Raw genomic sequence first — 26,576 nt, 5'->3', positions numbered from 1 at the left:
AAATTTTTAAAAGGACTTATAAGACCGCCATTGATAAAGTTTCTGAGCACACCAATCGATTCTTGAGGGTCGAATTAGGTAATTAATTATAGTTTTTTCAGCCTACAAAGTGCAGCGCAACGCGCGTAGCACAAGTAGAACATTTTTCCCGCTAAAACAATATGAATGCGAGAAGTGCGCATGCGTGAGAGCTGGCTGGATCTGACAAAGAAGTCGTTCGTACAGGCGGTCTCTCTGCAAGTGCTCAAACCAGCTCTGACGCATGCGCACTTCTCGCATTCATATTGTTTGCGCTGTATTTTGTGGTCGGAAAAAATATCCACTTTACCTAATTCGACCCTCAAGAATCGATTGGTGTGTTCAGGAACTTCGTCAAAGACGGTCTTTTAGGTTCAACAATTTAAAAGTCAAAATCTAAGGACAAATCAAACTGCCATAATTTCTTAAACTTCAATAAGCCTTGAATATTTGGAGACAAATCAAAAGGTGTGCCATTTTTGAAAAATTTCCAAATATTTCCAACAGAAAAGAATTCTAGGAAAATCGTGAGCAGAAATCTAAATTTGGCTTTAATTATTTCTAATACATGTAGCTTTTATAAAATCAAGCTTTATTTCGGTTACTTTAGGTTTCTTTGCGGGTTGCACATTTTTTTATCAAGTTAATCAAAACTTGAAGACCAGGTGAACAATTGTTTAACGGATGCTTTGAAAGGGTGATGAAGCGTTCAAAGCCTGTGGCTGTGGCTGCACTCCAGGGGAAAAATAATGACGATTCTTCCTCATCCGCACCACTGGTGAATGCACTTTAATAGTCGAGGCGCGCGGTGTCGTCGTCTGCTGGTTGCAGCGCGCGAAAGGAGTGGCATGCATAATACATTCTGCAGCCAACACGCTCCTTGGCGCATTAAAATAAAACCCCAACTGCGCGCGAGGCCGGCACAAACACGTATTTTTCTCCATTGCACGGGCTCGGTCGAGTTGATATGCATATTTATTATAATTAAAAGTTACGTCCAAGTGGCAAAGTAAGATTAACGAACGGACAGAGAAAGATAAAAAGCTGCCGTTTTGTATTCATTAAGGAAAGTGCGCTTTTGCGGAATTAATTTCCAAGATGGCCGCGCCGCAAGAAAGGAGCAAAAGTTGCGCGCGGTTGATGTTTTATTGCACGCTTGTACCAAGTTTTTATTCGAATGATAAATTTCGCGAGGAAACTGCAAATGTCGGCGCGAGTTGAATGATTTAATTAAGGTTCGCGTCGCTCTGCGGTGGCGCTGCGGGCAAATTTTAATGACGAGCAAACAAACTGCGAGATGCAGCGGCCAGATTAGCGGCTTCTTTTGCTCGAGAACATCCCGCTCGCTGTGTCCAGCCCGGCCAGATAAGACATTTCATTTCGAGCCGGCGCTTTTCTGATGATGTATGTGAGCCGCAGCCGAGATGTTTTTCATACGGACGCGAATGTTGCACACGTTCCATCATTTCTCAAGAGGCAGCACGAGAAAGAGATGTGTGCCTCGCGCGTCGAAATAAAACTTTTCCGCGAGACGTGATTTCGAAATAAATTCTTAATCTGCAATCTGCACGAGCGAAAAGGGACGATTTTAATGTGCATCTCCCGGTGGATTTAGCCAAAGTAAGTCGGGTTGAAAAATGACGAGGCAATAAAGCTTTTATTGCGCCGCACTAGTTTATTTGAACAGCCTAGGCAAAGAAGGTGTATTGTTGTATCTGTGATTGGTTTGGCCATATAAACCAAATTTGTTGCCATTTTTATGATTTCGCCTTTTTATTGGGCACGATTTTGAGCAAAATTTACAGGCGGCATTAAATTTTATTGCCCCAGGGCCAGGGGAACCGGGAAATAAAATGAAATACCTCCTCGAATTGAAGGAGCCTGCTTTTTAAGTAATTTCAAATAAATTATTTATTTGCTACATGTGAGATTGTAAAACGAAACACGCGCTTAACTTGCTCTCCGTAAGTTTACAACTTCAATGCGCCTCTCATGTTTAATGTAAATACACACATAAAGACGAAATGATAAGAAGGAGAAAAGTTTGAACGTCTCTTCGCTTGTTGAAAAATAAAGTTTGAAATCTTGCTCCAATCTGATTTGTGAGGAAAAGCGATACGCTCAAAGTTTTCCATCAGAAGAATCCCATTGCAGCGCAGAGCCTGGAATCGTATATGATAATTTGGAAAAGTATGGTGCTTCGCTGCTCCAAGGCACTTTATAAAAGAACACACGGCATTGAAATTGCTCCGACACGCATGTATTTCTCCCCCATCAGGAGCGGCAGATAAACAGCAAACCAGCCATCCAAATCCAAACAACATGCACACGCTTCCGTCGACGGAGTATATTTGCTCGGCAAGCACATTTTTCGCAGTATTCGGAAGCCGAGGGGGTCCACCACTGACGCCGGCAGTCGGCAGTTTACTCGGCACGTCATGCACCTGATAGGTATACAGGCCCGCAATACTCCCAGGGGCATTAGGACGCTGGAATAAAAAGCAAACCCACCGGAGCTTCTGCGTTTATCAAAGGAATAAAAGCTCATGACTACTACTATAAGTAGATAGCTGCCACCGCCGAGAGTGTGTTTTCGGTTCTCTCTCTCTCTCTCTCTCTCTCTCTCTCTCTCTCTCTCTCTCTCTCTCTCTCTCTCTCTCTCTCTCTCTCTCTCTCTCTCTCTCTCTCTCGGTTTCTTTTTGTCTGCGCGCTGTATGCGTGGATAATACCCTCGACGAGGATACCCCGCGGTGTGGATACCATTGTTTAATCATCAAAAGTCAGATAAGAGGCCCGTGATGAATGATGCACGAACGCGAAAATAACTGTGCCAACTGGGCCGAATGTGCGCGACGGAGACGCGCGACCCTGCTTGCCGGACTGCGCCAGGTCGCAGGTCAAAGGGATGCAAAATACATCTCGACTGATACTGAACAGGATTCGCTCTCGCGCGTGCGAGATGATAACATTCCTGGCTTCGTAATGGAAGGTCGTCCCGTCATGCAATTTTTTTATACCGCTCAAAATTAGGGAAAGTGTCTTTTTGACTCGGACGTTTCTTGCTTGATATTTTATGCGGTTGATAACTGCATTCGTAAAAATTGACTATTACCCCTTCTATAACTGCACGAGCCATTCAAAAACCCTGGAAAACTTCCCATTTTCCTTAATTTAAGGATATTTTTATGTATGCAGCATTGCCAATCGATTCCTGAGGCTCGAATTAGGTTAAGCAGCTGAGTCAATCGGTCAAAAAATCGACAAAAACATGTCCAAAGTCAGCATAACTGTATAAACCGTTACTTTCAACCGATTTTTGGTCTTAACCTTGCAAAAATGTCAGAAAAACAATGACGAACAAATAGAGAAGAGAGTGGTTCTCTGATTGGCTGACCTACGATCGAGACAGCAGCGCCACAGAGACAAGGCAGAACATTCAGAAACTATAGACTATTGACTCGCTTCAGCTGGCTGTGGCTGTGGCGCTGCTGTCTTAATCTTAGGCCAATCAGAGAACTGCTTCCTTTTTTAATTGGTCAGCCCTATAAAACAGTCAAAAGAATGGTTTTTACGTTTCCACTGATATTCGCGTCAAATTTTCGACAGGGTAATTCAGCTGCATAACTAAATTTTACCTTCAAAAATCAATTTGCAGGGTAAAAATGAAATTCCAACAAAAATTTTGGTAAGAATGTCCCAGAGCATTAAATTCAAATATTAAAATATGATGTAATTTGATAAACATTTCACATCAGCCTCTAAAACCTCAAGAATAGCGGCGACTGTAACCTAATATTTTGATCCTGAAATAATTGTCTTCGCGTATTTCTATATTCCCCTTAAAATAAAATCTGTTAAAATTGCACTAGCGTACATCCACGCAGTTGCAGAACACTCCAATGGCATTAATTGGCGCCCACAACCCTTTATTTGCAAGGCTTTCAAATATTTCCTCCACTTCAGCTTTTACCACGAGGCCAGATATCATGCATTCAACACGCAGATGAGAGTATGCGTCTCGTCGGGGGCGTTCGGTGTAGCGTGCAACCCAGTTTTTGCGGCTGCCCAAATTTAATTAGAACCAGTGTTTTGAGGCGCGGGTTTTTCGCCCGTTACCGCAGCAGCAGCAAAACACCTGTGCGGCGGGTGGCCAGGCGTCAAGGGTGGCTAGCTGTGCCGAAATTACAAATTTGGCCCTCGTTGAATGGATGGCACGGCTCATCGATCCCCTAAACCCTCAGAGTAGCAGCTTGCTGGCGTAGGTTGGGGGTTGCAGCCCCTACTATCCACTCACTACACTACATATCTTGAGCGGCAGGAATCAATACTGCTCCTCTCTCGCTCGCTCGCTCTCTCGCACATACACACGCACGAAAAGATAGGAGAGCGAGCGAGCGCGTCAGCCAAAAGATGCTGCATGCCGGTTCTGGGCTGCTGTGCCAACGTAATTCCCAGAGAAAGGACACCGGGAGAAAAGCGGCGCGCCCCAAATTGCGATTTGCGCTGCGTCGAGGGCCATTCAGGAAGACATTTTGACTGCGGAGCATGCTCCAGCACCTCTTTAGTGCCGCCAGATGGTCCATTTCTGAGTGAGAGCGCTTCACGGCGCGTTTTTGGTTCAGCAGGCGATGCCCTGACATCTTTTAATTTGCACTACACAATCGATGACCCAGAATGACCGCACTAGCAGACCATTGCTAACATCGTCGTCCACGCTAACAATCAGACTTTTGTGAACCGTTTTACTGCTTTGAAATAATTCTGTAATTTTGCATGAATAAGGCATTAACTTAAGGCTGATTTTAAATTATAATTTAATTCAAATTGCGTTTAAATTATTGAGAAAATCGTTAGAAAAGTTGGCATGGCAACCAAGTAAAATCGTTATTTCACAATTTACGAAATTTTCCCTCAAAACTCGCACACCGTTGGATGGATCGCGACGAGAGGGATTGAAATCATTGAGAAATTAGGAAAAATCTGTAATTCAACTGTTCTTTAACCCTGATTTTAGAGATAAACTGTTGCTAAATTCCATAAAAAAAATAAACTCAATAAAGTCAACGATGTAAAATGTTCCTAATTTGTCGGCCTGTTAAGCACTACTTCAACAGAGAAAAGTTCATTGTCTCCCAGTCAAATTGAAAGAAAAATAAACTATTTCTTAACGGTTTATGAACAGACCCTTTCCTCCAACGCAACTGCAATTCACAACGTAGCCGCTAACAAAGTTCGATCGTATTCTCGTGACGAGTTTGCCTTTGTGTGAGAGCAAACATGAAGCCTTCCCGCAAGCTAACATGCTGCTCCTTGGCTTACGATCTGTTTTTTCCCCAATAAATGCGTGTATTAAGCGAATAGGGCTTTCAATTATTTCTCATCCACTTAAATCACTCTAATGTGACGTGCTGTGCGGCTAGTGCGTTGGGCAAAAAGCAAATCTGATTGGCCATTATGAGATACTTACTCGGCCGCAGCATGCTCTCTGCAAAAGCAATAAAGGCCAAGTTACGACGCTGCTGCTGGCTGGTGTCGGACTTGCACGCGTAATTCTCTCTCTAGTTCACTCGAAGCTATGACCGCACACATTATTGCCCGCCTGCAATTATATCGCATTATGCCTGCGAAGGGAGGATAAATTTAATCCCCAATTAAGTGAGCCGGATCGTCTCGCGCACGTCCTTAATCCGCCCCGTACAGCACGCGTGTATACTGCGCTGCGCTCGCTTCTCCGTCAAATAAATTTGTTAATATCATGCTGCGCAGTTCGGATTACGGAGGATGGTTTAAAAGAGACGATTATTGTACCTTTTTTGCCGGCGCGTAAACGGATTAAAAGACTAATTTCACTAAATTTCTACTCTACGTTGAACGTTGTTCCACCACTTGGATGCTAGGAATTATGCCTGTTAATTCTTGCTAGTCAATACATTAAAAAATAAGAAGCAAGAAAAGGCAAATAGTGATAGAATGATCAATTAGATGTACAACCTCTCGCGCGGACTGCTAAAATTTAAAACTTGGTAGAAAACGCAAGCGACCAATCAGAAAAAGGAGTGGCTCTTTGACGGCAGCGCCACAGTGACAGCCAGCGCAAGCAACAAGGCAGGTTCCACTGGCTGTCGCTGTGGCACTGCTGTCTCGATCCGGCTAATCAGAGAGAACCACTCCCTTCTCTGATTGGTCGCCGGAATTCTTGAGCTAGTTTCAGAGCAAAAAGCGCCATAGTAACGGTTTTTTACAATTCTATCGATTTTCAGCACGTCGTGTCGAATTTTCTACAAAATGGCTTTCATTCTTAACCTCAGGAATTAATTGGCAAAGTCAAAAATGAAGTTGCAGTGCTACTTTTACGAAAGTCGAAATAACCATCTTAAACAAAATCCATTTCGTGTAGGTTTTTTTTATTCACATTACGATTGGATACAAATTCGAATACGATGAGCAGGTTTGTAATAAAAATATTGTTATCAAACGTCGAGGACAGCCTAGGAACAATAACAAAGCCCAATATTGTGAAATGAGCGTGCACAGAGAATACCTTCCGACGTAGTTTCCACCTCCGAGTTTTATTTTCTTGGATAAACACGAAGGGTGGGTTTTCGTGTACGTGTGATCTGTTTAGTCAGCCTGCTGCTCTGCGTCCATTGTGCGCACTTGCCAAAATAAACAAACGCCGGACAAACAACACAAGTAGCAGCGAATTCTACTGCCGAAGTGTAAGAAAACAAATTTCGGGCTCTGAATTTCGCGAAACGCACGTCAGCAGGCGAGGGCCAGAGGGGCCGAACAAATCACTCCCACCCTCTTTATTGGGGCGATGAAGAAATATAGAGATGTCCTCGCAGTTTGTCTTTTTCGGGTGCGCGCGCGAGCTATAGGCGGAGGTGATTGCCTCCATTTCTGGCACCGTGTGCGGCGGGTGAATTATGGCTCCATTGATCATTTTGATGCACGACCCTGCTCTGCCAATGCGACACCACAATAAGATGAAGTCATCTCGCGTCTAAAGAGTCTGCCTCTGCAAGGGGCAAAGTTCACACTTGCTTGCTCGTTCGCTTGTCGATTTCTTCTCTGCACTTCGGCTCCTTGGCTCTCATCCTTATTTTAAGAGAAACAGGGATTAAAAAACGGTTGTCTTAAATACAGAGACATCAAATCGATAAATGCTTGAACGTTGACAATATTTAAATATCATAAAAAATGAAACAAGCACATTTTCTTGGAGTTTGTCAGGAATTTATGTCTTTAGAGTGCTTCTTGGATGCACTAAAAATGATTTTTTTAAGTCTACGCCTAATGAGACGAGACTAACCTTATTTCTTGTTTTGATATTTAAAACCTCTTAACGATCATTTGCTGACTGTGAAACATTTGTTGGACTGCAAGGTGTGAGCTGCACGATTTCCCTAGCACGTCCAGAGAGTCACTCACCGTTGGTATTTGCACAGCAGAGGTGCTGCTGACGGAAAGCAATAAAAATAATGATAATAATGCCAAGCAGTTTCTGCCTTTCTCATTTCAGAGCGCGCTGATATTAATCTTGCGCCTGCTTGTTTCTCTCTTTCGTCTGTGCTCTCTCAGAGAGAAACACAGCCCATATAGAGGCGCAGAGAGATGATATTAAACGTCGAGAGGAGCAAGCCAGAGAAAGAGCCTGGCCTGCCTGTTTGTGTTTTTCTCTCTCTTTTTTTAATTTTATACCGCGCTGGCGAATGTAAAGGGCTCATGTCAGCGGTGTGGAAGGCAAAACAATGGCCGTGTGCATCATCAAGAGAGGCGAAGCAGCGATTGCAAACATTTTATGTGCCTTGCCATATGACCTCTTTATTTATATTTAGATTCATCTGCGCCCACAACCCAGTCCTTTGCGGAATCAGGGAGCAGGCGTTAGGAGGGATCACCTCTGAACTGCATAATAGGCACTTGAACATGCATTCTATCCTATTTTCCTATTTTTGTTCATTGTTTACCTCGGAGGATGTAAGGTCATTCAAACGTGCCACCCACAACCATAAATCAGATTTAATCACATGATATTTTAAGCTTATACATCCACGCACGTAATGCCTTGCAATTTTTTTAATAATAAAAACCTTGGTCTGAACTGTCCATCCATCCCAACAATGTTTTATTTTAATAATTTAACAAAGGTTTAATTCGATTTTGCAATGGCGAACAAGCAAGGAATAGTTGCCGTACACAATTAAATAATTATAAAAAAATGTCACACTCAGTATTGCGGTTTTAATTTTTTTATTTATTGCATTGCCTGTAACTTTGAACCTCACTATATGGATACAAATTAAACCAACGCTTTCCAATGCACTCTCTGGACGTGGAATATTGCAAACGGGCACAAATAAATATATTTGCGCATGATGGAAATGCTAGCCAGTCAAAGTGCCTTTGGCGATGATGCAGCAGCCATAGCATTTTACACGTGATTATTTTATTCAGCGCGGCTTGTTGCTGATCGGCAAAACGTAATGGAAATGGATATTCGCCTCGTGCACGAATGGGTATGTTGTATTAGTTAGTGAGCTTTGGAATTCAAAGCAGCGCCTGTAATAAAATTTGATTTAGTCGCCATGAGCGAACGCGGCTGGCGCTTAGACAGGGATAAATCGTGTTTATTTTGCTTTCGCACTAAAAACACCAGCGAAATGTTAAAATCCGCACGTCCTCAATTCCTAATTTTAAAGGAAACAATGCAAGCTGTCCATGCATGCCGCACAAAAAAGGGAACTGTAGGCAACGAGGAGAGTAATCCCGAGCCTGCATGCATCGTGAGGTTGAATAGATATTAGCATCGCCTGCAGCACTTCCTCGCTTTTTGCACGCAAAGAAAGAGAGCTGGTTTTTATTGTAATTTCTTGCAGTGCCGTTCACGAGATCATTAGCTTTTGTTTCCACCCTCGCCGCTTCACCTTCTAAACATGAGAATCCAACCTTTTGTTTCCCTACTTGTCTGCTTACTCAATTAACTCGTGCAAAATTACTTTCCGGCCGCTGCATGCAAAAATTGTTTCCACTTGAGGATCAAATTTAATGAATTTCCACGGAGGCAGCAACTCTTGTCATGCCGACGCAGAAAAAGCACTTTCCCGTCACACTGCGCAAAATATTCGCTTAATAAAACCGCATGAAATTTTGATATTTTCAGTGAAAACTGTTTGAGTGCGTTCACTTACGGCCTATTTACATTTATCACCAGCGGACGGTTGCCATCCATGTTTTTGCGCGGCACAAAGTGGAAATTTCGCAGAAAGCCCTCTCGCTTTGCATTTTCGGCGCACATTTCTACATTAATCCCTGGCAAGCGCTGTACACGCGTGCAGCACCAAAATGGAACCCGGAACGAGGCCCGCGAATTTAATTCCGCTGTTATGGTGGTCTTCTGGTCCACGGAGCGTGATAATCCCCTTGGTGGTCATTGAGCGCGGTTTGTCCGCCGATAAATACCTCGGTGCGAGAGCGAAATGCAAAGCCCCTTTGCACGCGCGAAAGATGTAGAGCGAGGTATGCAAAACCGCCGCTCGCTAAGTTGCCACCGCAAATTTCAAAACGAACCCGGCAGCGTTAGTGACAACGCGGAATTTGCGTGTTTTCGTGCCAGGAGGGCGGTCAGTTTTACGGCCTGAATGACAGGTGGGTATTCCTGTACCATTATCAGTTTTTATGGACTGACGGGGTTAAATTTTAACTAGTTGGCTTGCATTCTCTGGAAGGGAAAGGCAATGGGAGATTTTTAGGATCTACTTCTGGCTCAGAGATGGCAAAAGGCGGTTAGTTAAAGTTACCCGAAATGCTCAAAAAGCTCAACGGGATGGTAGGAGGCGCCACTAGCTGGTTTTCGCTCCTTTCCAGCGGCTTTAGGGAGAAATGTCTAGCTTTTCAATCAAAACTTCGTTGCGGAGAGGCGAAAAGATGCCGCAATTGGGTCTAACCTACTCTGCGGCCATGTAATCCGCTCGACGGTGTTATTGGATGGAACCTGGTGAGGTCATAGCCTACGGGAAGTGCTGAGCAGAGGTTAAAAACTCTTTTGTCCAGGGTTCGCCAATTTTGCAATGTGCAACAATTCACCACTGATTTTTGCGCAACAAACAGCAGTTTTGGGATTTCTGCCTTTTTTCTGAATTTAACCACGAAAAGGTGACATTTGGCGTCAAAAAATTAAGAAATTTTGGAAAATTGCCATGAAATTTAAAAATTTTGGTCAGTTATTCGTGAAACCTGTGGCTTTATTTTATAATGTTTGTAAAATCCCTATTTTTTGTCATCCATCCTGAGAGTTTATGATCTTAAATAAAGATGCATGTGTTTCGGAAAAATGCACAAAATTGCAGAAAAACCGCAAAAACAGCTTTTCCATAAAATTGCGAATTTTGCGAACCCTTCCTCTATCTCTATGACAAGAAAACTGGAAAAATTAGAGCCAACACATGTTTTGTTTGGCCTTCGGAATGTTTACTCCAAATTTCACGGCCTTTGAAATTACAAATGGCTGCTTATTCAAAAGACCCGAACTGGAGAAAGCGTCATCTGGGGAGGCGAAATTCGATTTGGCAGAGAATGTGCGAAGCACGGTCCCCCTATGCCAGACGCACAATGGCGCGTGTGTGTATTTGCTCGAGTGTCGGCAGCGCCTCGAGGAACAAGGATGAAAGGGGCCAAATGGCAAAGGCGGATTTGGCACCTGAACTCGAGCAACGTACACAAGCCACAGACGACGACGCGCGTATTACCGCAGGTATTTCAATTTGCATTAATGCACGGGCATCATCCAGCCGTGAGAGAAATGCGGATGGAGTCGCTCCTCATTGGAGGAAGTCGTCCCAAAACGCAATTACACACCGCTCAGCACGCTGCCGAATATGGATATTCGTGAGGGAATTACATTTCAAAGGAGCACGCCAGCAAACGGCTAAAACTATATGAACCCTCTGCAAATGCGAAAGCATAAATTAAAATTTCATTTTACGCGAGAAAGGGAAACATTTAAAATACTTCCCCGTCATTGCGGAAATTATGGGAAGCAGTGTACATCAGTAGGAACTTTAATTTCCTCCCTACAATGTGGCAATAAAGATAACAAAAGCGAAACTAATTAAATATCTTCATCTGTTGCAGGTATGACTTATGACCGCGAGGCAAACTAATTATTGTGATTGAACCACCACACCGCCATTAGTTACAGCAATTTTTCAACCGCCTGGTGAGAGCAAATCCAATTAAGAATATCACATTACTATTTCCCGGCACTAACGTGTTTTTTTCAACTCGTTTATTGTCTATTTGCGTGGTTTGACCACATAAAAGGCGAAACATGATTAATTAACAATTATTAGTGGCCATTCAAATGGTAAATAGCCGATGTAATGGCCAAATGTCGTTCATAATTTGAAATACAGCGCTCGCATTTATTGTATAAATGCGTGTTCGCAGCGAAAAATTTATTGCCAACCTTTGAATAGCGCTCATTAATTTTTGAAAATGGAAATGCCTCTCGCTCGCAGCGCGCGCTGTAAATAAATTCCACTTTGGCGACGCGGACACCACTATGATGGAGATCCTCGCCAATTTATTTGCGCACTGCACCCTTTCCTATCGCGCTCGAGTACAAACCAAGCAAATTGATATGCCGACTAGATATTTATTGACTATGAAAATAAACACTCCGTGATGGCTGCTTTGTTGGAAACGTGCAAAATGATTCATGCCCGAGATTTTCTCTTTTTTTACAGCACATTCTGAGGGCTATGAGCTCACAGGGTCCCCAAGAGGCCAACATGGGGCCCAATGTGGCCATCTTTTCACCTCCCCGCACCGAGGTCTTTAATTGAACCTCGAGAGATTAGTCCATAAAGGAGCTGGACAGGTGTAAAACCTATTTGAGCATTTCAAGTCACTTAATTAACCACTTTTCTGACATCCAGGCAGCCAGAAATAGATCCCACAAATGCTAAAATATCTCTCATTGTCTTGAAACTCCTAAGAATGCCTAGTGGTTTTCTTGCAGTAAATATTCCTGATGATTTTATCAGTCCAATCTGATCCGATTATAAAACAATGATGCCACACGCGTGCCACGAAGATGCTCAAATTGGAGTGTGCAACATAAATTTCGTCTCTAATCTGAACGGCATGCTCACAGCATCCGCTATTTGATTTACCCCTTTGAAAGAGGACGAGCTCGTCCACTCGAGCGTCGGCCGCGCGCGGTGTGAATCATATCATCCCCCTTCACATCCACCGATTAGTTATGGATTCCGAACCAGCGACGGGTGGGTGGTGGTCTTATTAGTTTTTAGTTGGCGCACTAATGCATGTCCAGCGCTCGGTTGTCGTTTTTATTGCCGGCTCTCGCAGGAGCATACGGCCCGAGAGCGAATTCGCCCACTGATAAAGTGAGGGACTGAGGCAGGGGTGAGCAGGAGCAGGCAGGGAAGCCGCTGGGATTGGCCCAACCCTTTTATTTTTGCCAATAAAGAGAGACGACGAGAGAGATAGTCGAATACCCCTTGCTGAGAGAGAGAGAGAGAGAGCGAAAGCCGGACAGACGCACAGCTTTCCCCTGTAATCATCATTGATGGTCCGACGTCCTGCTATTACCCCATTAGGCCAGCCACCCCTTCCAACCCCCTTGAAATTCAACTCTGCTCTATCCAGGCATGATTCAAAACTTTGGGAAACTCGAGGTTTGAAGTTTCATTCTGATAATGTAATTTGCACCTTCGTCACCCTTCCACCAAATTTGATTTTGATTTTGGTTTTAGAGCTACACGCGGCTAAATGAGCTTTCGGCTCGGAATTTTCCCAGCCAGTGGAAAAAGGCAGATTTTTCGAGTGAAACGAGACAGCGCGTCGCTCGTAAAAATGGAAAGTGTCCCGTGCACGGGGAAATATCGCTGGCGCAGCCGTTTTTTTGTCTCAGTACACAGCCAACCGGTGTGCTCTGCTCACTTACTACACTGCTGGCTGGCAGCTGAGAGTTGTATAATGCGTGAGTGTGCCAGCGCACGGTGGGTAAACCTGGCAAAATATAAATATAAAAATGCGCACACATAATTTGAAAGCATAACCAGCAGAGCTTTTGTTTCCACCGTCATTTCAACGCCATTGTTTTATATTTTCCCGCAGCTTTGCATCAGAAACTCGACCCGGCAGGCTGACAGCACCATTTTAGATAATGCATGAACGGTCCGCTTGTTTTTGGGGCGAAAAATTTACGAATCCGGAGGCCAAAGTTTAGCGTACGTTGTTGGCTGTTAATTTGGCAAAAACGCTCGGCAAGCAAATCGTCGCGAGAGTTGGGCGGGCTGCACCATTTCCGATTGCTAAACCCTTGAGTGAGTAGTGCTCCAAGGAGCCGAGGAGGATCAGTGGCGGCGGGGGGTGAAATTAAATTTCCTCTCTGTCGCACACAGCTCAAGAAGTTGTTCCTCAGCGCCTACTCAGGCATTTTCAACTTCTTGCTTTAATTTCCGCTTTTTAATATCGTCGTTAAGTTGTTTGCGTAACTGAAACTCGTGCTTCCCTCTTCCATTAGATAAGTTTGCCGGTCAGCAGCCTGCCAAAGTGTGTGCCAAGACGTGACACCTCTTGCGAACATATAAAAGTAAAAAAATACTAACTTGCTGTCGTATAAAAACACTTGTCCTCTTTTCTCATTCAACGATAGGAGATATTTTTGAACTAATAAATAACCAGCAACAGTTGAAATTAAATTTATCATTTCTTTTGAAACCCTGTGACCCGAGAGAGCAGCGAGCTTGACATTTTATTGATTAATTCCCGCCAGCATTCTCTCGTTCAGTTAAATATTTCCATTGCTCTTTTCCAGGCAATAAAATAAGATTTAGTGCTGGCGACGAGCGCGAGAAAAAGCGGCAGTGCAGCGACGTGCATGCAAATGGCACACGGCGCGAAGCGCGAAGGAGGAAGGTGGAATGAGCATTTTTTCGCCACAACCTTTTCTTGGCGGCTCCGGCCAGCCGTCATCAATCATTCATAATCCAGCTCTTTTTCTTCCTTTGGCCCATTCTTTTTCTTTAAAAAGCAGGCGGGGAGAATAATTCACGGCAAGGAAAATCGCTCGCGCGACAACGCACGCATGTTTTATTAAAAGCGGCCAAATTTATTTATCGCCGCCTAAGCCTCTTTGCATTTCGCCTTCGGTTTCAGTGAATAATGAGCCTCATTGTGCACACACACCAAACTCATAAACACCGTAATCCTTTGACGCATCGCCGTCATCTGTGTCAAAATACGCTAACGTCGCTCCAGGACAAAGAGGGAAGTATACAAAAGAAATGGAATTTTTAAAATATCAAACGTACTTGAAATTGATGGCGAAGAACCGAAAAAACTCTACCGCATTTGTTAACTGTCCTTGCATTGGCAACGATCAAATCGGCAGACAATCTTTCGACCTCGGGACGGCATCGCTTTGTGCCGAATCTTCATTTCGCACTGCTGGCAGCCGGATTAGTGTCAGAGGAGGTATTGAGAGAAAGGGAATAATGGGCGAGTGAGGCGTGACATTTGAGAGGTTTTATCTCGTCGCCAGATTATCGTTTGTAATCACACGGCTGTTATAAACGCCTGCTAATGTGGCGTAATGACTGCCAGAGCCGAGACGCGACTTAATTCTTCCTGACGCAAATTCCCGTTCGCGCCCAAATGAACGCTAAAAATCGTCTGCCGCGGCGAATTTATTAATGAAGGCGTCGAAACGAAATTTAAGAGCTTCATTAAACCTGATGCCGAAGACGCCCAGAATGAGTGCCGCCTGGAGAAACATTCACGTTTGATTGAGCTCATATATACAGGTTTAAATTTCAGACCTTTTCGTCTCATTCAAATACACCCTTTAAAGGCTCTTAAAAATTAAATTTGTAAAGCCTTCATTCATTAAAAACGGCAAAACTGAATATATGTTGAATGGGCCTCTCAAGAAGAAGTGTTGCATCTACATTTTCCCTTGGTACCGACGAGGGTGCATCTCTCGATATCCTGCGAGGCCATAAATCCAATAAGAGAATAAGCCGGCGACACAAAAAGCAGCTATAAATAAGTTCACCACGCGCGATTGATTCATTCTCCACACTCTTCCGAATTCGCCGCGGATAATTTCCTCTATTTCTGCATCCGCATTCGCGTCCGCATTCGGTTTGATGGCGTCAAACCGTTTTGCATCACAATATATTGCTCTGCGTGTGAGTGTGTGTATAGAAAAAGCTAACACATTCCTTTATTGTTGGCTCGCTACTTCTCAGACAGTGCATATATATAAGTCGAAAGTCTCCTGTAGTGCACGTAAAAGAAATCATCGCCAGAAGAGAATTTACATCACGGACGCGCCTCGCTTCCTCGCTATAGCCACGCCGTGTGTATTTTATACCCGCTGCTAATTTATACACAGTGGGTTTCTTGCTGTTTCTATTGACAGCTGGATTTTTTTCGGCTGCTATCTCAATTCAAGAGTGCATCATCATCATCAAGTGAGCTGGCGGAAAAAGATGTTTGCGACTCGTTCATCAAGCGACCGCCCATCCAGCGGATGGTCAATGACAAGGGGCCCGACTCGCTTTCTAATGTAAGCGAGACCCGTGGAAATTCGGTTACAAAACGAGTTTATTAAGACCGCTAAATCACCTCTAATTTCCACGTGCGTGTGCTCAACAAATATTAACTTTTGAACCTTCCTTGATAGTTTTAATCCAGAACAAGTCGGCTCAATTTACGACTCTTGTGTGTTTATTTAGTGTTCCACGTCAGGTACGCCCCTGGTAGCTATTGAACCACAGACCTTGGCTGCTGCTCGGCTGCTCGTCTGGCCTTGATCAAATTTTATTCTAATATGTTTACACGGAGAGGAAACACGAAATTGGCCTCATGCTAATGAAGTACAGGCGCACGGGATCGAATTATTTTGATCTGGGTCAACGCTGAACATAAAAATAACGTCATTTAATCCAAATTTACGCGAGCGCCTAATTGCGGAGCTGATTAATAATGTTGTTGGTGTCATTACTGCATGAAGTGAACGTGCCGCGTTTAATTCCTGGTGCATGCAGCTCGCGCATTTTGATGAGCGAGACTTGTTCGCTCGAGTTGACGAGAATAAATTTCGGCTGTAATCGAGTATTAGGTTGTGACATGAATAATTAATGCACTGGAATGCATGATAATTCATCGTGTCGTGCCATAAAATTAGAAACAGATTAAATTGGCTCTAATAATAGCAGCAACGGCCGTCGACTCTGAAGTGAGAGGCGTACGTTTGAACAATCTTTGCTCGTCGTCAGGGGGTTTGTAACCAAAACCAGTCTTAAAGAGGTTCACTCCTGGGCCTCCGCACCCGAAAGGTCTTGGAACTTGAGGGGTAGGCAGCCCTCGGGCAGATGTGACGAGCACGTTGCATAGCGACATCGATTCAAAATCGGATGGAGTTTGCTCGGATCGTCCTTGGAAGCAAACAAAATCTCAATCCTCCCAGCGGACTTTGGAGCCAATTTGGGATTATTTGGCTGTCATTTCTGGCTGACATGCTCCAGGGGAGCCAAGCTGTGTGTTTCCATTACGCCTTTTAATCCGCGTGGGATCAAATAATGCTCTCAAGTCGGAGTATCGCGCGAGCATTAAAGGCTGAATTGGCAATTCAATCCATCCGACTGACTGACTGGTTGGCTCACCCGCTCTGACAATATCGCGCGCGCGCGTCCCACACAATTATTTTGATGTTCCAAATAATAGCCGGTTCCCCGCCGCCACCGCCGCCTCACAGCCATGCCGAGTGTAATTTGCAAAATAAGACCGTTAACCTTCGAACTAAACTGGAATGCGAGCTGTTAAAACTGCGAGCAAATGGCGAAACGCGTTACCTTCTTTATTAAACGTGCCACGACCCTCTGTGCGCTCTAATACAAATTAATCCGATTATTTTGCACGGTTGCAGGCTGTGAAATAATTCAAGCTAGAAGAGAAATCGAATTAAAAGTCGAACGCTCTCTGTAATGAAATTAAGTAATTTATAGTGAACGTGACTCAACTCGAAAAAAATCCGATCGTGAATCAGTGGTGCAGGAAGGAAATCCTTTGAAGTGAGAGAAAAAGGGACACGGAAAATCTCTGAGAGAAAATTAGAGGTTGTGCTTTATGGCGTGTGAAAGTGGTGATGGCCGCCAAGTGTGATGGCCAGCAGCGGTGCGTTTGAACGGAAACAAGAGAAGCGAGAGACAGGATAATGTCTTAATCATGCCGCAGCCAAGTGAGCGGGCGATCATTTTCTTCCTCGTCGGCCAATTCAATCGAATTTCTCTCTGATTGCTGTTGTGGTTGGTGATTATTTATTATTATATCATTGGACGGACGCATGGTGTGTTCTTTTGTGGTTTAGATTTAGACCCAGCATTCCGTGTTGAGTCACTTCATGCTCTCTTTGATTTCGAAACGTTGAGCCAATTGGTACGCCATTGGTAACAATTTTTTGTATAATTGTTCGTAAATGAAGTTCACCTTCCCAAAATTATGACATTACGGAGAAGATTTGGCTGAGGCAATCGCTCTGACTCACATTATTTGAAAAGAATGAAATTCGCATCGGTTTTCTCCTTCTCCTGAGGTGTAGCTTTGCCGCCAGACGTGATTCCCACACCAAACGAATATAATTGAGCAATTTGGCCAATAACATTTGAGCGGCAGCTACACAACACAGCGCACTCGGCGCAGGAATCGAAATCCGGCGTGTTTCGCTCGATTAAAAATGATCGCCGCCGCCTTCGGGGCCGATTCGCCAGCTCGTGGTGCAATAATTTACGCCTCATTTACATCGAATCGCGGCCGGCGGAGCGGCCTAGTAGAAAATTCATTTATCAGCGCGTCAACGTGGCCGCGGGTCATGAAATGCAAATTGGCGGATTGCTTTATCAAAAGGCGGTCCAGCGGCGGATGTGACGTCACAAGGGCGCAAGAGGCAGGGAAGGGGACCACCTCAGCACGCGGACCACCCATCCATCGGCGCGCCGAGCTGATCTCTCTATCTGCAGAGCGCTGTGAAAGAACCAACGCACAAGGCCATGCGGCCCATCCATCGCCTCTCGTACACAGCAGAAAATTCGCTTTTGCTTTTTTGGTACGCGCGTATTCTCCTCATCTGCAGACGCGCAATTTATCATTTCCACTCTCTGGGCGCATCACTCATCTACTCAATTTCATTATACATACATTCCACATTTTAAATAGCTTTTCAGTTTACATCAAGTTAGATAATCATTGAATTTAATAAAAATCACCAGAGGAAAAAGAGGTAGATTTAGAATTGAATAATTGCTTCCTTTTTGCTGAGACACTTCATTTTAAATGAAATAACAAATGATAAATATTAAAGTAGCTCTGGAATTCCATTTTTTACAGTGCAAGTCGATTCCTGGGGTTAGATTAATCAGCCGAATCACTCTGAGGAAACGTAGAAACTGTTATTTTGTCAGTTTATGGTTTGAATCAGCGGGGGCCAGATGTGCTATAAAATTGGTTCGCACTGCGCAGATCCAAGATGGCGTCTGAATGTGGGAAACAAAATGTTCTCTTTGGATTCCTGTACGATTGTCAAGAGTTTGTTTCTACGATCCAAAAGACACAATTAAGTATACAAGTAATGCAAATTATGAGAGAGAAGGGAGCGGCTCTCTGATTGGCTCTTTGACGTAGCGACGGCAGCGCCAGCGTAAGCAACAAGCCGCAGAATCTTGTCGCTGTGGCGCTGCTGTCTCGATTTTAGGCCAGCGTGTCGTCCAATAAGAATCATGCTCTCTTCTAATGAAGCAATTTCCTTGATGTGCATTGAATTGAACCAACTTGCATGCTGCTTTAATGATCTAAAAAATCTTGGAAATGAGCAGTATGTAAGTCTTGCACGTGAATGCTGCTGACTTGTTTACTGTCACTACGCGTGGCATTGCTAATGTAACTAACAACAGCGGTAATAAGTGACAGCTCTTCCCTCCAAGCAAAGTGCAGCAACAGAAACACATTGTGATCGAAATAGCGCGCGCGTACGGTTCAAACGCGCGGAGTAGCAAGAGAGACAAGGCACGCTACAATAATACATAAGCAGCAGCGCTGAACGCAATTATATTTTGATAAATACGCCATTCAAGCATCAAGCGCAAGCGAGCGAGCGGTGAATGATGAATGAAAATGAGCCTGGCACAGCGCGATAGGAATCCAGAAGCCACAGCAGCGACGAGTTTCATACAAAACTCGGCGGCGGCGCCGGCGGATTAATTATAAATGCATTCGGACAGAGAGCCACAGCCCTGCTGGTGATTGTGACACTGCGCCAATTAATTAATCTCTCTCTCTGTGTGCCGCTCGTGCTGCTGCTACACGCGAGGCATTATTGTTTTTAATTAAACCGATACTTTTGCGTGCCGTTCGGGCGTTGTCGATTTTAATTATTTTGTGTGATTGCGATTCGATTTGGATCTCAAAATTGGACTCTCAGAATGTCGAAATTGGAAATATTATTGCTGCTTTCATTAATTTAAATCGATGAATTTTCGCTTAGTAAAATTAAATCACCCTATAGGACGATCAAAAGTAGCCAAGCCTTCAATTTGCCTCTCGGAGTCGTCGGCGTGTTGGAGCGATATAAATATTTTTGGCACTACATTGTAGCCTTTCAGCTTAGCAGCATGTAAACAGGCTCTTTCTCTCTCTCACACACACCGAGTCCATAAAATATTGAGCAACTAAGTTCATTTGTTATTAGCCGGGCTAAAACAACACAGCAGCAAACGACGGCGGCAGCAAAGGGTCCTCTAATAGCGCTGCCGTAGTTGTTGTTGCCTGCAAGTATGCAGCATCGCCGCACACACCGCCTCGGACCTGTAATTTATTATTTTGGCTGCTATTCCAAGGCTCTTTCCGAACGACGAGCGCGGGCATTACTCTGGTAATTTATCGCACGCTGGCATTTTCGAAAAAGCGAGAGAGATAGCCACGATACAGTCTGCTTGCGGCTCAGTCAACGCGAATATTATCGATCTTCGGAGAGCAGCTATTAGGGAGAGCGAAGAGCAGCAGTGCAAATTATTAGTTGTTATTTGGCGCGTTAACTGATTCTCATCACGCGGCTGTATACTTCTTTACTGCACCTCCGTGTTGGAAATAAATTTGTCGATCGTGCAGCCTCCACACAATGATGCCACCAACTTGGCCGATGAGAGCCTAGCAACAGAAGTTGCGAGGAGGAAAGTCTATTAGTCGCTGAACTTTGGCTCACTTTGAAAAGGGTTTTCGAGATATTCAATAACGGCTATTCTTTTGTTTAAAATCCTGGAAATTCGTGCTGCCAATGCACGAAGTTGATGCCGAAATTAAATTTTGAGAAAAGTGGTTGCAAAGTTAGCATGCTTTGCAAATGGTGAGGACTGTCTCCTTACCTGAAATCATATTTTATTTGACAACAAAGAGTTTCCTTAAAAGGTTTAATACGCTGTTGGACAGATTTCGAGGAAAGGAATCGAAATCTGCCAAAAAAATGTGGTCAAGCACTCTAAATATTTGAGAAAATTGGCAAAATTTGAATTTTTACTGCAGCAAGCAAGATCCTATTTTGATTATTGCAGATTGTAGAATAAAATATGTTTATCATGCGCCGCTTTGTTGCATCACGTGTTTTATTTATATCTTAGCTAAAACTAAATCAACATTTATAATAATACAATTTTTCATTACGTGAAAGTAGATTAAAGATTAAATTGTCTTTGTTTGCAGACGGCACAGAAATTTCTCAGCGTTGGAGTCGAATTTCCGAGCCCGTCTAAGCCCTGCCGGCGCGGAAAACGTGAGTGGATGCCATTAGCCGTAACTAGCTTTATATAAGGCCGCGGAGAAATCACCCTGCTGTTTTATAATCCGCATCGGCCGGAATATATAAAATGAAATCTACGCACCTTGCTAACGAACCGCGTCCAAGGCGAGCTAGGGGGTTCGCGCCCGTTGCCCGGCGTTTTACGTGCGAATAATCACGGGACGACGAAACGCCCCGGCGCGCGCGTGTGCATGTGCGTGTATTTATACAAGGCTTTTATATGTGCTGCGACGGCTTCCTTTTAATACACTCGCTTAATCTGGATATAATAAAGCCGAGAAAAGAGGAAGCAAACCCCGCCTCGTGATGGCATGCTGTCATCGCACTCGTAAAAGTCCGAGCGCGCACACCCAGCATTATATTGCCTGCGCTTTGTATGTTCGCCGTGGACCCAATGGCGTGCGCAGATATTTATCTCGCTTTTCCTCATCAACTCGATCAAAACCCTGCCGCAATTCCAATATACTCAGTCAGCCGGCATCATTATTTGCTCCCTCCTTCTATACCCACCGCGTCGTTTCATTTAGAAAAAGTAAAAGTAAGAGGGTAGAAAAAAATAAGAGAGAAATGAGATGTTATCTAATGTATCGACGCGAACTCTGCGTCGTTGTCGCATAGACGCGCGTTATATTATACTCAGTCCAAATTGAAATCTGGAGGACACGCCCTTAGCAGGCCAAATGGATTGAAAGCTAATTATTACCATCGCAGCATTGATTGTATGCCCTAAAACCAAACAATAGGCTTGGATTGTAAATTTAATTGTTTTATTTTACAAAATAAAAAAGCAACAATTCATCTTTTTAATTAATTTAATTTCTTATCTGGGTTAATTAAAATTAAGATGATATTCATAATTAGTTAAAGGCTTTTAAATTTCTCTCAAATGAAGGTTATCAAGGTTTTTCGAACGTCTGCACACAGTCGATGAGAGGCTGCAGAGGAGTTTGGACCCAATCGTGGCCATCTTTTCGCATCCCCACACCGCAAAACGCCAGAAAGTTATCCCTGAAGCCGCATTCTGACATTAGGCAGCCAGAAATAGTTCCCAGAAATGCTGAAAATAATTAGCAGATCGTAAATGTAATTTCATATTTTTTCCCGCCAGCAGAAACGATATGCGGATAGCTTTCCACTTTCCGCCCTATGTCAGTTAATAAGAATTTTTCGTTCCAGCAAAAAGTTGATTTTTGAATCCATTTGAAAACCCAATTCCCCTGACTAATTGAAATTCCACTGCCGCTATCGGATTTGCCAATAATGATTCCCATCCGGACAAAGACTCTTGCACACATACGGATTGAAAATAAAAATGGTTCATCAGTAAAAGCTTGTTCTGATCGCCAGCAGGCATGGACCAAAAATGTCGGATATTGTTTAGTGCGAGCGCTCGAGCTAATTAGCCAGCAGATTGAATTCTTGTCAAAGTCCAACTTCGCTTAAATCAATTATCTTTTCCAACTGGAATAGAGCAGTGAATCCGCAGAGTCCATCCCGAAAAAATTGTAGATGAAAGAAAAATTCTACACCATTTTTGCTTGAACTGTCCAACTCAAATATTTATATTTTTTTCCGGTGTTTAGAAAATACTTTTTGCTGGAAATTCGAGCAATATAAACTTTGCAGTAGCAGCGCAAACTACAGTGGTGGAAGTAAGCGGGCGCTTCTTTTTTGGCACTGCCTGTTGGACTTCCGTCGATAAAGTCGGCATCTAAGAGGTTTTTGATACACAGTTAGACGCACAGCAGCTGGGCGATGTATTTTGGATGATGCACGTCCCATTCAGCCGCAATTCAGAGCGACGGCTGCACGAGGGCGGGGGCACGAGAGGTGATCTTTCAATTTTTCTCGCGTACACACTCACAGTCAGACTTCCGCATTTTCTTCCTCTTGTGTATGTCGTCACTGTGTGTTCGCTCACCCCTAGCTCAGAAGGAAAAAAAGAGGAGGAACGCGAAAGAAAGTTGCCATTACAAAAGGGAAAATGGACTCTGTCTGGTGAGCCGTCTGCCAGATCCACTTTTCTGATAGCAACTCCATGGCTTATTGATTTCCGTTGGCGTGTCAAAGGCGATGGTTAAAAACACGTTGACAGAGCTCGCTCCCACCCAAGCACATATAGTGAGCCTCGCAAACATTTATTTACAATGATTGATGTAACCGATTCTTGACGAATTTTTCCATGATTTTTTCGTAATTTTTTCGCTTGACTTGGATTCCTATCGTCACGATTGCTCTAATGGTGCGCGAATTTAGAGGAAAAATCACCAAATTGTGAAACACGTCGTGATTTTACATTAGGGAGCCAGTGCAAACTTTTGAGCCGTTTTTCTCACAAATTTAAACCTGGGAAAGTTTTCCAATTTTTATAATAAGCAAAGGTTGGAATTATTTTCTAAATAATTCTGTACAGTTCCATTTTAAATGGTTTATTTATTCAAACAATCTCTGGAAACAAGCCTCCTTACAATATTTCATGTAAATATGTCGAATTTTACTTTTGGACTGGAATGTTTTATCAAGATAAACAAAACTTGCTGTATTTTTGCTCATGGCGAAATCTATTCAGCGCTGTAGCGAGATCAAATATGAAGAACTCTGCAAGAGCTTAACCTCGCCGAGAGAGAGCCCAAGTAGATGCTTATCGGCTTACTTAAGTGTCATAAATATTGGAGTGCCCTCGTCTTTTAGGCTTATTACACCTAAATCTGGAGCCCACGCACGCGGCCCAATAATCTCTATGCTCGCACCCTTATTAAATTTTATTCGGTGAGCATTTCAAGGAGTGCCTGCGCCTTCTGAGCCTTGATGTGCGTAAGGAAGAATATATCGCGCGTTGTGCAATTTTCCTATTAGCACCTCTCTTTTCCCGGTGTGTGTGTGTGTGTGTTTTGAATTATTTGGGCGGGGTCTGCTTTTTATTCTGACGGCGAGAAATTCGTACCTGCGGGTCTTCATTAAAGCAAGCAAAAGGCCCATGCACGCCGAGCAAAAGGCAAAAAGTCGGCTGGTTGGCGGTGGTGAGTGCCACCTGCAGTTTTTGGCTCGCAGTTTCGCGCTGCTCCGGGTGATTCGCGCTCTCTGCCTCCTCCGCCAGACACATTATTCACGAAATTGCCCGCGGGAGGGCTTGGGCTGCCGAGACGCCCGAAAATATGGGTGAGGAGACGTGAGAATTCGCGTCGTGGGTGCGAAAAGTTGTTCCAAACAATATAGTGCTAGAGAGACACACAAACTCGCTGAGTGTGTTGGAGGCGAAGTGACGTTTTCAGACAGAAAGAAGTGAAATGTTATCAGGCTGAATCGTGACTTTCGAGAAAATTTATGCTAACTCGCTGCTAAAGTCGAGAATTTATTCATGAATCATTTTAGAGCTTGCGCATTCCTCGCGCACAGGTGTTCCGATACGATTCGAAAATTGTCTCCTTTGTATGCCTGGCAAATTCGCCATGCACATCCGGATTTGAGCCAAGTGCGTGCTTTTGTTTCAAATTCAGATCGGCCAGGGCAATCAATCACTCGTGGAGCCAAATTAAAATTCATGAGATGCCTCTCGCTCGCCGATTTGCGCGCTTTCTGACCTGTCTACCTCCAGACAATTTTTGTCGTGTTACAAGCTTTTGTTGGCGGAGAGAGTCTGATATTTAAATGCGTCGTGCCGGTAATAGCCACGGACATTTGCATTATTAGATCAAAATGTTTTATTCAGGCCAACAATGTGACAAAAACACAAAGGCTTACAGGATTTTGTTCTCTGTCAGTTGGCACAAAGTAAAGAATACATAAATTCCGATGCTTGCGTCGAATGTGATTTGACACTGTGAATTCAGCGATGATTAAACAAACAGTGACATAGTTCACTGTGAGCTCTGTTTGTAGGTGGATGTGACAGATGCTTGAATTAAATTATTCATTGACTATCGATATAGAATTTCATTGACATTGTTAGTGGTTAGAACATCGTTTAGTTTAGTCACCATTCCATTTTACTATTGTGTTTTTTACTTGAACAATATTATTCTTTGAAATCAAAATAAACGATTTTTTTTACTTTTGATCTTTAATAATTATAAAAATATGCATCTGCGGGGACATTTTGCTTCATCTCGAAACGTCCGTGTTCTTTTTTCCGCGAAATTCTGCGTTTCATCTTCGATAAAAATCTGTACACAACTGCAACAGACTGCAGAATATTTGTGAGAACATGCGAAAAGTACGTGAAAAAGCAGCTTTCGGTCTGCTGCATCCATAATGCAAAATGCGACGACGCCAGTGCAAACATAACTGCCAATCCTCTTTGTCTGTCGGCAAATAAATGTGTTTGTTAAGTCGGCGCGCTGGCGAAATGCATGAAAAGAGCGCACGGATGGCGTGCACGCCAGATGATGTATTGTGGGAGCAAAATGCGAAAGCATTTGTTTCATTTTCAAGTGGATGAGCGGTGCATAATTGTGATGCTTCCACTTCTGCATCCAACCGCGTGCATGATGACTCTTGTTTGGAGAGCTTGCATTTTGAATAGTTCACCAGACAAATGTTTAAAAAAATTGTAGCTGAGGTACTAGCTTCGAGGATTTTGTTTTGATTCACATTGTTAATTAATTATGGGGGTTCATTGGCATTTTAAATAAAAATAATTGAAAGCTTAATGAGATAAAGATGATTTATTGAACCGACTAAACAAGCACAATGATTAGGCCTTAGAATTATTCATCGCCAAATGTCGGGTTCAAGCAGTCAGAATTGCAAAAACTGCACACCATTCGACTCGTCTCAACCTCCCCTAGATAGTCGATGGGTTTGGGGGTGATCTGATGGCCCACCAACCCCAATTTGCATTTTTTCTATACTTTCCATCCTAAATATTGTTAATTAAAAACGCGATTTTTTCGTTACTATACAATGCATGGGATGGAAAGGGGGTGGATTTTGGGGGTGATCTGATGGCTCATGCACCCCAATTTGTTTTTTCTCTTCGTAATCAAATTTGATTTGTAAATATAAGATTTCTGGTTCTACTATTTAAATTTTTATTTTTTTACCTTTTCAACCTCTATTAAGCGTAAAAATTGTAGTTTAGGGTAGTTTTTTTCATGAATTTAAGAAAGTTTTGATCAGTGAATGAGTTTGCTTGAAATTCAAAGCGATGCGATTTTTATTGCAATGCGTGGGGTTGAAGCGGCCTTCCGGTTAGTCTAGGGGTTAAGGTTCTAAATACTAAAACAAAAGCTAACGTGACGGGCACTCCGACGACGACTAGGGAATAGCCGACCGGTCGCGCGAATTTAGAAAGGGACTTCACTCGCAATCGGCGTCAACCGGAAGAACGGTATGACGAACAGCCGGGCTGTACAGGGGAAACCGCAGGCCGGTTTCTCCCTTGCCGATAGCGAGTTAGGGTTTGGGATCTAGGAATAAAACTCTAACTAGCTGAGCTGTATCGCTCCTGCTCTGGCCGGCTAACTAGAGCGGCCAGGTAGCAAACTCAGAATCAGAATGATAAAGAATATGAGCAGGCGCGCTTTATTTATACGCTTGTCCCCTACTCCTCATTTACATACAGACATATATTGACAGGTTATATCTTGCATGGTGTAGGTCGTCTCAGGGTGGAAGGGGGACGATGTTTGATCACACTCCAAACTATTTAACTAACTAGGGGAGGTTAAGACGA

General features: G+C 43.6%; 1 protein-coding gene across 5 annotated transcripts in view; it reads left to right on the top strand.

Moving 5' to 3' along the window:
• The window catches only part of Sema2a (Semaphorin 2a), a 300,390-nt gene that overhangs the window by 58,934 nt on the left and 214,880 nt on the right, over nt 1-26,576 (top strand). For 2 of the 5 annotated variants that reach the window (XM_065496351.1, XM_065496349.1), the window contains exon 2: nt 20,806-20,875. The exons of 2 other annotated variants lie outside the window; for them this stretch is intronic. The gene's annotated coding sequence lies outside the window, so the exon portion shown is untranslated. Of the gene's footprint in view, nt 1-11,154; nt 11,240-20,805; nt 20,876-26,576 lie in introns of all 5 variants that reach the window. One more of the 5 variants, XM_065496350.1, reaches the window with a different exon arrangement.

This window comes from Cloeon dipterum, chromosome X (genome assembly GCF_949628265.1).
Source record: "Cloeon dipterum chromosome X, ieCloDipt1.1, whole genome shotgun sequence".
NCBI classification, from domain to species: Eukaryota; Metazoa; Arthropoda; class Insecta; order Ephemeroptera; family Baetidae; genus Cloeon; species Cloeon dipterum.
This window is presented reverse-complemented; position numbering and strand designations above follow the sequence as displayed.